General features: G+C 40.7%; 1 pseudogene; it reads right to left on the reverse strand.

Annotated features, from left to right (window-relative positions):
• Window positions 1–5,459: 5,459 nt before the first annotated feature.
• LOC112480228 lies at window positions 5,460–5,578 on the reverse strand (annotated as a pseudogene).
• Window positions 5,579–11,663: the final 6,085 nt, after the last annotated feature.

Here is an 11,663-nt window from a genome sequence, read left to right on the forward strand (position 1 = left end):
GAAGAAGGAGACCACAAGAGGGTAGGGAGCGGGTCAATAGCAGCTGCCCAGCAAAGGCATCGTAGAGCTGCAGGTGGAGCAGCCTCCCTATCCTGTCAGACCACCTTCCCTCAGATTCTTAGAGGGAAAGGACTCTTTTCTAGGACCCATAATTTAAGCATTATCAAGAATGTTTGGATTGGGGGACCCTAGTGAAAACCTACAATGACTGCTAGGTAAGACAGGGTCGGGGAGGAGAGCTGGGAACATTATAATTTCTATTCACTGGCCAGTGAAGCCCAGACCATACAGTTTCCATGTGTAGCTTCTGATGTGTGTATTCACTGAATTGAAGTTAAGATTTGAAATATTTTTCAAACGTTTGGGGGATTGTATCAAGGATGAGTTACTCTCGTATAAGAGGCATGAAATAAAGTAGGGAGAATATCTTTCTAACACAAGGCAGAATGTGGCAATGACTATGTAACAAATAAAATAAGTGTCTGGAACTGTGAAAGGCAGAAGAGATAAATTATAACAGAGATTCAGTTACATGTTTATCAAAGAGGTAGTATTTGAACTGGAGACTTGAAAGATGGATAGAATTTTAAAAGGTCAGTAAATGTAGAGGAGGCAATGGGTATAAAAGCACAAAAGTGGAAAAAGACAGAACTTATGCAAATTTTGTTGGAATAACAGAATTAATGAGTGCAAGTTGTAAGAGGAAAATGTGGAAGGCATGTTGAGACCAGACAGCCTTGTATTTTATGCCAAGGAGACAAGTTCAGTAACCTCTTTCTGTGGAAACGTTTTTAATCAATACATGATTTACCTAAACTAACACCCTTCTGTGGAGAACTAAATGTGAATAGATAATTGATGACTTTACTACTGTCCTTCACTTGTGAAATGTTTCAACACAGAGAACAATAGCAAGAATGATAAAAACACATATACCCACCATCCAAATTTTACTAATTTTCATCCTTTCTCAGGTTTGCTCTCAGCCTTATTTTTAAGAAATCTTTTCCCAATACTTTATTGTTTCAAGCAAGGCTACAATAAACCCTCTAATGATAAGAAGAGGTTATATTTATTAAGTGCTTACTCTGTACCAGGCACTACTGTAACTACCACATGTGAACTAATTCATTCACAGATGGGTAACTCATTTTCCCCAGATCAAAGGGCCAAGAAATGGTGGGACTAGGATTGGAATCTAAACCACTGGGCTATGCTTTGCTGGCTCTTCTATGTCTCTTGAAGTCTTCCATGAGAATTTCTCCAGGGCAGTGGTTCTCAAACTTTAATGTGCCTCCAAATCATTCGGAGGGCTTTGTAAGCCACAGATTGCTGTCAGTCCCTCCCCGATCTCAGATTTCTGATTTGATATGTCTGATGCAGGTATGTTAAAACATTTTACACTATTGTTGGGATTGTGTGAGATTTTGTAGTATGTCACTTGGAGTTATATTTTTAGATGTACACAGACCTGCTGGTCCACAGCTAGGATTGGAATGAGGTACAAAATTTAAAGGGGTGCCAAAAAACCCAGTAATCAAAGATAAATTACATTTTAATGCAATATTTTTAAAACAAAAGTTAATACAAAAAAAAAAAATCTTTGATTCATGAAATGCTACAGTTTTAAATAAAAACAAATTTGACCTTGCACTTTAACAACTCACCTAAGCCACCTCACTTGCCTCATCCTATTCTCAGCCCTGAGTGTACCTTCGTGTTGAACTTAGCTTTTTTATCCTTCACATTTTATAAGATTTCTCTAGTCCTATTGCAGCTTTTTTGCTTAAGTTCTATTTTTCTGATATTAAATGTGCAAACTAAACTTTTGGTTAAATTTTACCACCTTATTTTGTGGTTTTCATTCAATCATCCTTTTTTTTTTTTTGCTTCCCCCTCCCCGCCCCCCTTTCCTTCTGCTGGATTAAATTTTCTACATTTCCCTTAATGTGTAGGGGTTTGTTTGTTTGTTTGTTTTTAACTGAAAATTTAGGCTGTGTTAGGTCAAGAAAAAATGTATTTCGGAAAATATCAACATCTCACACAACCATATTCGAGACTGAATCCTTTGAGTAAGTGTATTGTTTTACTAATAAAAGTGATTGCCACATCAATAAAATTCCATAAACATTTACTGAGCACCTGCTCACATCAGTCATTGTTCCAGACACTAAGTACTGTATACAAAAACGAATAACTCATAAAACCTGCTCTCAGAGAGCCCACAATAGCAGATGTTTCTCTAACATTATCTTACATATCTGACTGCAGAAAGTGTCATTGATACCCATTCCTTCCTAGAAATTTTTCATATCTTTGGTTTATAAGACACTAATCTTTCCGAATTCTCCTAAGACTGAGAAATTATCTTCTCTGCCCCTGGAACTCCTCCTCCTTAGCCCTCTCCTCAACAGCTAGTATCCCTCCAAATTCCATCCTTGACCTCCACTCTTTTCTTTCCATCTACAGCTTCTCATGTTTAAAATTACTACCTATGTCAGTAACTCCAAAACATTTTTGTCTGCGTTAACCTCTATCTCAATATCCTGACATTTATCCAACTGCTGTTAAACATGCACTTAGTTACCTCACAGGCTAACTCAATAAAAACCCAATGGAAAACACCATTTCCCGCAGCGTTAATTTTACTCCTTTTCTCACCTCATTCAACTCATTTACAGTTACCCAAACCAAAAGCTCGTGTGTTGTTCCATCCTCCTGCACTCCCCCACAGCCAGGCACAAACTTCTGTAAGTTTTACTCCCGGAACATTTCTCAGATTTGTTTTTCCCTTTTCATCCCTATAACCATTGGCCAAATTCAAGACCTCGTTAATTGGCTACTGGCTTATTGAGCCTCCTAGTTGCCTCTTTTTTCCCAGTCTTGCCCAATCTGCACATGAATCCTACAGCACTCTGTGCTTTCCTGTCTTTCCCATATATATAATTAAATGTTTATGTGACTTCGTCTTTTGTTTGTGAGCTTCCTTGGGATATATTTCTACCCATACTACAGCAGAGTGTCATTGCTGTTGATTCTGTTGGTTCTATGTTGTTATTGTTGTTTACAGTAGTAAGTGGAATAGGCCATTTGCCATAAATGTCTGTGCCTGATTTGGTTCTGTCAGTTTCGGTCACTGGAAGGCTTTAAAGAGGTCCGTGTTCAAGATCTGTTAAGATGAATGCTAAAACACTAACACATCAGACTTGTGATATAAAAATTAGGTTCTGGGTTTTAAGGAAAGCATCCTGTTACTATAGAGAGGTGAACCAGCTTTCTCTCTTACTTGGATGTCTTGCACAATTTCTTGCTACTCAAAGTGTGGTCCCCAGCGTTGCAGCGATGGCATCATTTGAGGCCTTATTAGAAATGCAGTTTGAAAAGCTCTAATATAAAGAGCACTACAGAACACAGCAAAATGGAAACAGCAGAGGTACATGCCATTGTTGGAGAAAGGACTCCCAGAATAAAGATAAAAACATAAGAAAGGTTAACTCAGTTGCTGACAGTATCGTAAGTCTATGAGTGCAGTTTAAGAAGGGTACTATGTAAATAAACGTAATGTTCCAGATGTGGTTAGTTAGGGATACACTTCCTATTCTGGTGGACTTCGCACTTGGATGCCTACAAACAAGGGTGTCCACTGCTGTCACCAACTAGGCAGGAAGGACTCACCTAGCCATGATGCATGAAACTGCTATGCCCAAATAAAGTTCTCCCAGGTTATTTTTGGAACCCTGGGATAATGGGGAATGAATGAGGGATTTTCTTTACCTTAATATGAAGACCTTTGGTCATCAGTACTTCTCACAGCATGGAAACTGGAGTGGTCAGGGGGTAGTCCTGAAGAGGCGCTGAGTAATTTGGGGCTACAGAGACTTCCTGAGAGTCATTACTGCACAATAGTTAAGCACAGGGAGACAGACAACCAGATTCGGGTCCTGGCTCTGCTGACTAGTATCTGATGTTGGGTGAGTCACTTAATTCTCTGTCTTAGTTTCTTTATCTGTAATAGCACCTACCTTACAGGGTTGTTGTGAGGACAGGTGAGTCACTTAATTCTCTTAGTTTCTTTATCTGTAACATTAAGGATGGTAATAGCACCTACCTTACAGGGTTGTTGTGAGGACTGCATGAATTCTTACATTTAAGTACTTAGAACAGAGGTAACAAATAGTAAACACTCAATAAATGGAAATGAAAAACCCCACCATTATCTACAGGCCAATACGCAGCAGAGTGCCTGCTCCATAGTAGGTATCCAGGTGTCTAAAGTGTTTGTGGAATGTGCCCATTGTTACCCCTCAGCTTCAAATTCACCCTGAATTGCCAATTCTATGAAATTAGGATGACCCCTTTAAATATTTTCCCTTCTCCAGCTGTCATGATGTTAAACGTCATCTGTAGAGAGACATGGCAGGAAGGTTTTTCTTCCGGCTCCAGTGTGCTCCTCTCAGCAGGCTCATGCAGGTCCCGCTCCTGCAAGTGCAGCAGCTTCCCTAGAACCGGGCTCCGGTAGTGATTGTCGGCTAGCAGAGCTCCCTTTCGGTGGTTTTGCAGCAGACTGCCTCCAGCGAGACACCTCCCTGTGAAGAACTTTCCCCTGCCAAAATTAAGTGATTTTTTTTTTTTTTTTTTGCCATTAGGTGAGCCACAGCTGTGCCTTCTCCAAGGTCTGGCTCTCAGCTGGGCAAGTAAGGGGTGCAGGATCTCTTCCTTGAAAGCTCTATTTCAGCCCTAGAAATATCTACTATTCCTATATTCTCTAAAGAATATTTGTAAAAATTAGTACTTTACTTCTTTTTAACATTTCACTTGTTACAGCTAATCGTTTGTTACACTGAACTTTCCCTGTTCAAATTATTGTCTCGTTTCTGTCTCTTCATAGGACATTTCATTTATTTATGAACAAATAAATGAATGAATAAATGACACTCAAACATTCTAAGTTGTTCCAGGAAGTTTGCATGTTGTCTATAAAACAAACGATGCAAACTTTTATGAAAGGACTATGTGTATTAAATGGATATACTGTTATGACTAAGTAAAAAAGGATTAATGTTTTGGAAAGATATAAATAAAACAATTTGTAGATTGAGGTCCTATTTATGGTTTTAAAAATCTGTACAGATGTGCATGGGTTCATATTTATAAATGCATAGAGGAAGTTGTAGAAGGATATACATAACCCAGAAAGGCTATCACCTCTGGAAAAGGGAGAGAGATTAAAGGAATGGAGGAGACATTTATTTCTTTTAATTCTATATTTTAAATTTAAAAATTTTGAAGTGAGTATTTGTTACTTTTACAATTTTAGGAATTAAATTCTTTTCATTTGCGACTTTTCAATAATTTTAATTTTATTTATTTATTTATTTTTAGATGAAGCAACCCTTGGTTGACCTCATAGATTGCAAGGACCTTGTCAGTCTATGATCCCTTATTTTTTAAATTTTTTACTCCTACAGCACCTGGTCTTCCCAGGTAGTCTCCCATCCAAGTACTAACCAGGCCCGACACTGCTTAGCTTCCAAGATCAGAAGGGATCAGGCTTGTTCAGGGTAGCATGGCCATAGACAATAATTTTAATTTAAAAAATTAGCAGGAGATAGAAACTTATGAGAAGAAAGGGAAGGAAACTAATCATTGTTGAGCACCTACAATATGCCAGACACTTTCCATTTATTTTCTCATTTAATCACGAGACTAACTAGGGAAGAGAGGCATTGTTATTCCTATTTTACTGATAAGAAAACTGGACCTCAGTGATTCAGCAATTTCCCAAGTTCATGTAGTTAGAATTCTGACTTGGCCTTTTAGAGTCTAAAGCCCAGACAGTTGCCAGTATACCTTAATTTCTCAAACTGGGTTTCATAGACCTCTGGGAGGTGGCCCATGGATGTGTTGTTCTCAGGATTCATGAGCTCTCTGGACAACTCTTAAATTTTAGTATGTTATTTCAGTGCTAATCGTTATGTCGTGGAGTTTCTTTGAAAGACCATCTTAAGAGAAAACTTTCCAGACATTTGAATTTTGCTTTTGTTCATACTGGTGGTGTTACCAAGTCAGACCCTACCTTAACTGTCCTGGACCAATCCAAAGAAAACCAGAGTGGAATTTCATAATGCATTCACTCTAAGGGAGGGCCAAATTATGTTAATGTGGTTCAAATAGAAACAAGTGGTGGGGAAAAAACCACTTCTCTTTCTGAACATGGTTGTATATGCACATAAAACTCAAAACCTGCACCTCAAGAATCAGTGTTCTATATTCATGTTTGGAATGGTGATTTTAGTTTTGGCCAAACAGTAACTATTATATTAAATTAATGTTACTTTGAAGTCTTCTTGTCTTTGTAGTTGTTTTAATTTAAATTTTAAATTTATTTTGGTTTTATAATTGCAGAAGAGATATATACACAAGGGGTTTATAGTTGATTTTATGTTTATGCATCAAGTAATAGGGTAGAATAATTTAAAAGTCATTATTGAGAGTATAAAGAATGTTTTCCTTTAAAGGGGTGATATAGGACTCAAATTTGAGAAGATTGCAATTATGTCACTCTGCTTCTCTAGACATAGAAAAGAACATTTTAAAAACCCTGAGCTACATTATAGATATGATGACTGGGTTTTTGAACTAAAATCTAGACACTTTGTCTAACAGGGCTACTGAGGAATGTAGGAGGTATTGTTTTAACTATAGGGACACCTGGAGAGAAACTAAGGGCAGATTACTGGGCATATGATGTCGGAACTCTCAGGGACCACTCTTGGTGATACGGAGAGTCTCAACTGTGCAGAACAACTTTCAAGCACAAATGCATATTCTTGGCACTGTCCCCTAGTGAGTCTCCTATGATTAAAACAGGTAAAAGATAGTTTTCTTTTAGGATGAAGCAGCAAGTTCCTAGGACTAAAGAGCCATCGTCATCTGAGAAAGTAGATTGTCAGTTAGCAGGAGGCCAATTTGGGATTCAGAGAAGCAAAATCCCCCAATGTTCATCTGCTGAACACAAGCGGAATCTTAGTCTGAACATACAATGAAAACGGCCAGGCCCACAAAGCCCTAGATGTGGCTTTAAATGATCTGGCTCAGGGCTACTGAGAGTGGATGACAGACATTTTTATAGTCTCAATATTGATTTCTGGGAGCCAGCAGCCACATCAGCAGTTGTGGAGTATGCCCTCCTGCCTTTGGGTGGAATCCAAGGCTTTTAATTATGGGTAAGTCAGCCGCTTCCTGATTTATGCAGAACCCTTTGGGCAAATGCCAGTTACTGAGCCATCACATCGAGATGGCCATTTAAAGCACCATTAAGATAATGGGACAGTTAATGCCTGGAAGAACAAAATGTATTTCTCAAAGTCCCAAACCAGCATAGGCCACTTCCCTATTCCCTCCCCCAGCCTGCAACAATTCCCAAGGCCACCTATACTTCCTCCCCTGCACTTCTCTGTGCTCCCCACTTCCCTCCCTCCCAACCTGGTCTTCTTGCCCCCTCCCCACCCTACCCAGCCCGAATCCCTTAGAAAAGGGGTCCCCAGCCCTTAGGTCGCAGATCAGTATCGGTCTGTGGCCTGTTAGGAACTGGGCCACATAGCAGGAGGCAAGTGAGTGAAGATGCATCTATATTTGCAGCTGCTCCTCAGCCCTGGCATCACTACCTCAGCTCCACCTCGGACCATCAACCATTAGATTCTTCTAGAAGCACCAGCCCCTGGTGCCAAAAAAGTTGGGGGCCACTGCCTTAGAGCATCCCACAAGGCACCCTGGACACAGACACTGGAGTGGAAGTTTGCTATGGAAAGCAGTGAGGTTATCTTTCTCAGTCTTACAACTCTTCTTGGGTTTACTCTCGTGTATTTTAACCCAACATCACTTATTTTTAAATGGCGAAGGGTTGGGGCTTCTCATACAATGTGGTCTTCCTCTGGCCCGAAATACCTTAGGAAAAGCCTTGAGATTAACCCCAAAGGCTACTGTTAGGTCTCCTCGGTTCCCTTTCTTTCTTATCATTACCAACTGTTTGCTGTCCCACCCCTTCTGCCTGGACTCAGTCCCACGAAAAACTTGGCCTTAGGCCTAACCGAGCTTCCCTCATCACCCCTCTCCCCTGCGGCCACCCTTCCCTCCCTCCTCTCTTGTAAGAGGGCTGCCACTCCTGCTGCTGCTGCTGTGGGGTCAGCGGGACACAGGTCAAGAAGCTGAAGGGAGATCCATCTACCTTTACTTCAAAGCTTTATGAGAAAAAAATCTTTGCAATGCCGAAACTGGGAATAAAGCCTTAGCAGGTAGACCTTTGAGAAACAATGAAAGCCGGTCCTGAAATTTTAATGGTGGATTTTTCTGAAAAAAAATTTACAGAAAAACCTTTTGGTTTTGTCCTTGACAAATCAGATTGATAGAAATGAAAAAGAGATTATCCAGATTTTTCCTGTGCTCAGTAATACAAACCCAGTCCCTTGCTGCACTATATTGGGTTCCTAAACAAATGCCTACAGGAACCAGGAACTTAGGTGACAGCTAACTTCAGGAAAAAACAGAGGCTGGTCTGTTTCAGCCAGTTCTTGCCAGGGAACATGGAATCATTGCTGCCAGATCTGATTTTTCAAGAGAAGCTTTAAAATCCATGTGTATATATGAGTACGCATATATGAAATCCGTTGGTTTAAATTTTTAAAAAGCGGACCTCTGTTCTGGATTTAGAGAATCTTTTCAGGGTAAAGTTCAGAAAAGAAGACAGTGGAAAAGAGTCAAATCAGTCAGGTATTAAGCATCTATATTTTGAGTTTCTTAAATACAGTACAAATGATTGCCTCCAATCCAAATGCAGTTATAACCTCCATATATATGCTAGCAGCTCACAATTTAAGTTCTCTCTGATATAATTTGTATAGTTCAATCTCTTTTATCATATGTCCCTTTTTAAAGTTGGATTGTAGTTTTGGATTTTAGTATCCACAGAACTGACTTTGTTCAGAAAACAAAACTAACTAACTCTGAAGATCAAGTCTGTCTTTCTTTCAGGAATATACACACTTTGCATCCAAACAGTTTCGCACATTAGGGGTAGGAGAAGACAGATGGATAATACAGGCTTTCTTCCAAACTCCACCTGGGGATTTTCTAAGATATTGTCATCAGAAAAGGAAATGCAGCTCAAAATTGCACTGCTGTGGGAGGGTCTCATCTAGCAGGTGGCAAATTACTAACATTCTTGTTCAAACGAGGTTCCTTCCTGAAAATTATTCTTGGAGATCAGGAATATAAACTTATTCTCTTGTAGATAATTGGAAATTCCTACCTGAAGAGATCGAAATTCCCACCCCAAATTGCTGGCAGTCCCTGACTCTCCCAGCTGTATCTGGGGAGGCAGCCCCCTCTCCTTCCACCAGAGGTTAAGAAAGCAGGTGCCCCACTCACCTTCTGAGGTGTGAAGAGCTACACAGGCAGCCAAGGCCAGGAGAGTGAGTCCACTGCCTGCCCCACCAGCACAGACCGCACTGCAGGTGAGTCTGTAAGATCAGGAAATGAGGCTAAAGCTGTCCTTGAGTACAGAGAAAGAGCATGGAGGAAAAGTAAGCCAGGAGGCCCCGCCCTGGGAGGTGCTGGGGTACCTATTTCTCAAGTTTCTTTCCTGGAGACCAGGCGCTTTCTTAAGACCAGGCCTGCGTTCAACCATCTGTGGCTCAGGAGATGTCAGCGGTGATCTGGCAGCCGGTGAGGTCATTGTGAGGTCATTTGCATCGGAATCACTTGGAAACCATTTTAAAAATAAAATAGCTATCTATAAGAATTCCTCCATGGACCTGTAAATCAGAATTTTGAAGTAGGAGACCAGTAATTTGAATATTTTCAAAGCTCCAGTGGTGATTCTGATGGACACCCCTATTGAGAACCATTGCATACAGGAATCACAGTTTTTAAGTAGCTTGTTGAAACTGAGTTTCTGGGGACAAGGGTGACAAGTCATAAAAAAAAATTATCATCTGGTGGAAAGATATGAAAAAATTCAACCCCACTCTGGGCTTGGTTTGCAGCCAAATTGTTTCCAATGGAGGTATTAGATTATTCAGGAGAAAGATAAGCAAGGTAGAGGGGCCTCTGCCCTCTGGGCTGTGCCTGCTGGAAAAGAGAGCCCAGAGCAGGTGTGAGCAGGTGCAGGGTCTAGCCCAGCTTTGTTGTTAATTGGTTTTGTGAATAAAACCATAGGGTAAGGCGAGGGTAACTGGATTCTAATCCCACCTTTTCTACTAACTGGCTGCAGAAACTCAGAAAATGTACTTAACTTTTCTGTAAGTAAGGAGTCAGGCTGGACAACCTTCCAAAGTCCTGCCCTGCTTCCTCTCTAACTGTGCCATCATGAGGAAGCTTCTTGTCCACGCACGGCCCTCGAGCATTTGAAATGCGCTCGTCTGAATTCAGATGTGCTGTGTGAAAAGAATGTCTGATTTTCAAGACTTAGTACAAAAACATATAAAATATCTTGTTAATAATTTTCATATTGGTTACATGCTGAAATGGTAATGTTAGGCTCTACTGAGTTGAATAAGATATATTATTAAAATTTCTTTTTACTTTTTTAATGTGACTACTTGGAAAATTCTAAATTACAAATGCAGCTTACATTATATTTGCAGTAGACTGTGCTCCTTTAAAAGTTAAAAGCTACAGGTCAGAACTGTCCCCTAGCTGTCAAATTGTGGCACTTAACCAAGCTCTAATTTCACTATCAAGAACTGGAGTTATAACAAAATGGGAAATGGGAGCTTTGGAGAGCATGGAGCCAGACAAAGATGGCGGCCTACTAAATGAGAAGACCCCGTCGCGCAGGGCAGCAGACTCTGCAACTAACCAAGGGGACCTTACCACGGGTCTCAGTAATAGAGCACAGAGAGTCCGCGGAGGTGACTGTCACGCCTGTGAATTCGTGTGTCCCCACCACAACCACAGCAGCCTCTCTGGACCGAGCAGTGTGCTCTAAAGGTAAGAGTCAGAGAAGCTGCACAAAAATTCTATTCTGAAACAGCCAAGTTTTACATATTATTTTGATTTACAAAAATTTACAAAATTATTTTGATTTACAAAAACAACACATGTGCTTAAGCAGTCATTTACCAGTCTGCCCTCCCTAAGAGTCCTTCCTGAGGATGGCTTCTCTGCAGTAGGAAAAAGCCTCTGTTCAGATGAAATGAAGGGTGATATTGGGGAAGAGGAGTGAGTTTTAATCCAACAGGAAGACTGGACTCAATTTCGACGAGCCCGGGATTAGACAGATCCTGCGTACTTACTCATGCACTTATTTCCTTCTCTGTCTGACAGGATAGCTTCCCTTTCACTGTGTGCCTATTTCTTCTGCTAGGAGACATCACCATGGGCCTGCCAGGAAGACAGCATGGGGATAGACTCCAAAGATTTAGAAAGCTCAGCGCTCTTTCTTGAGTCGTCACAGGTTATTAGCATTTTCCCTTTCCTTCCCGCTCCTTCTTGGGGCCCACTGGAGTGAGATGGTGGGTTGGGCAGTAGTGATTGGGAGACAGTTGGCATGGAACTAAAAGCGTTAAAGCCTGCACTCATGAAATTGCACTCATGAAAATGACAGCCTTGGGTCAGGGTGCTATGTTAGCTCGGTGTTAAAAAGCAAAGCTGACGTCCATCAG

The sequence above is a fragment of the Pteropus alecto genome, unplaced genomic scaffold (genome assembly GCF_000325575.1).
Source record: "Pteropus alecto unplaced genomic scaffold, ASM32557v1 scaffold73, whole genome shotgun sequence".
In the NCBI taxonomy this organism is placed as follows: domain Eukaryota; kingdom Metazoa; phylum Chordata; class Mammalia; order Chiroptera; family Pteropodidae; genus Pteropus; species Pteropus alecto.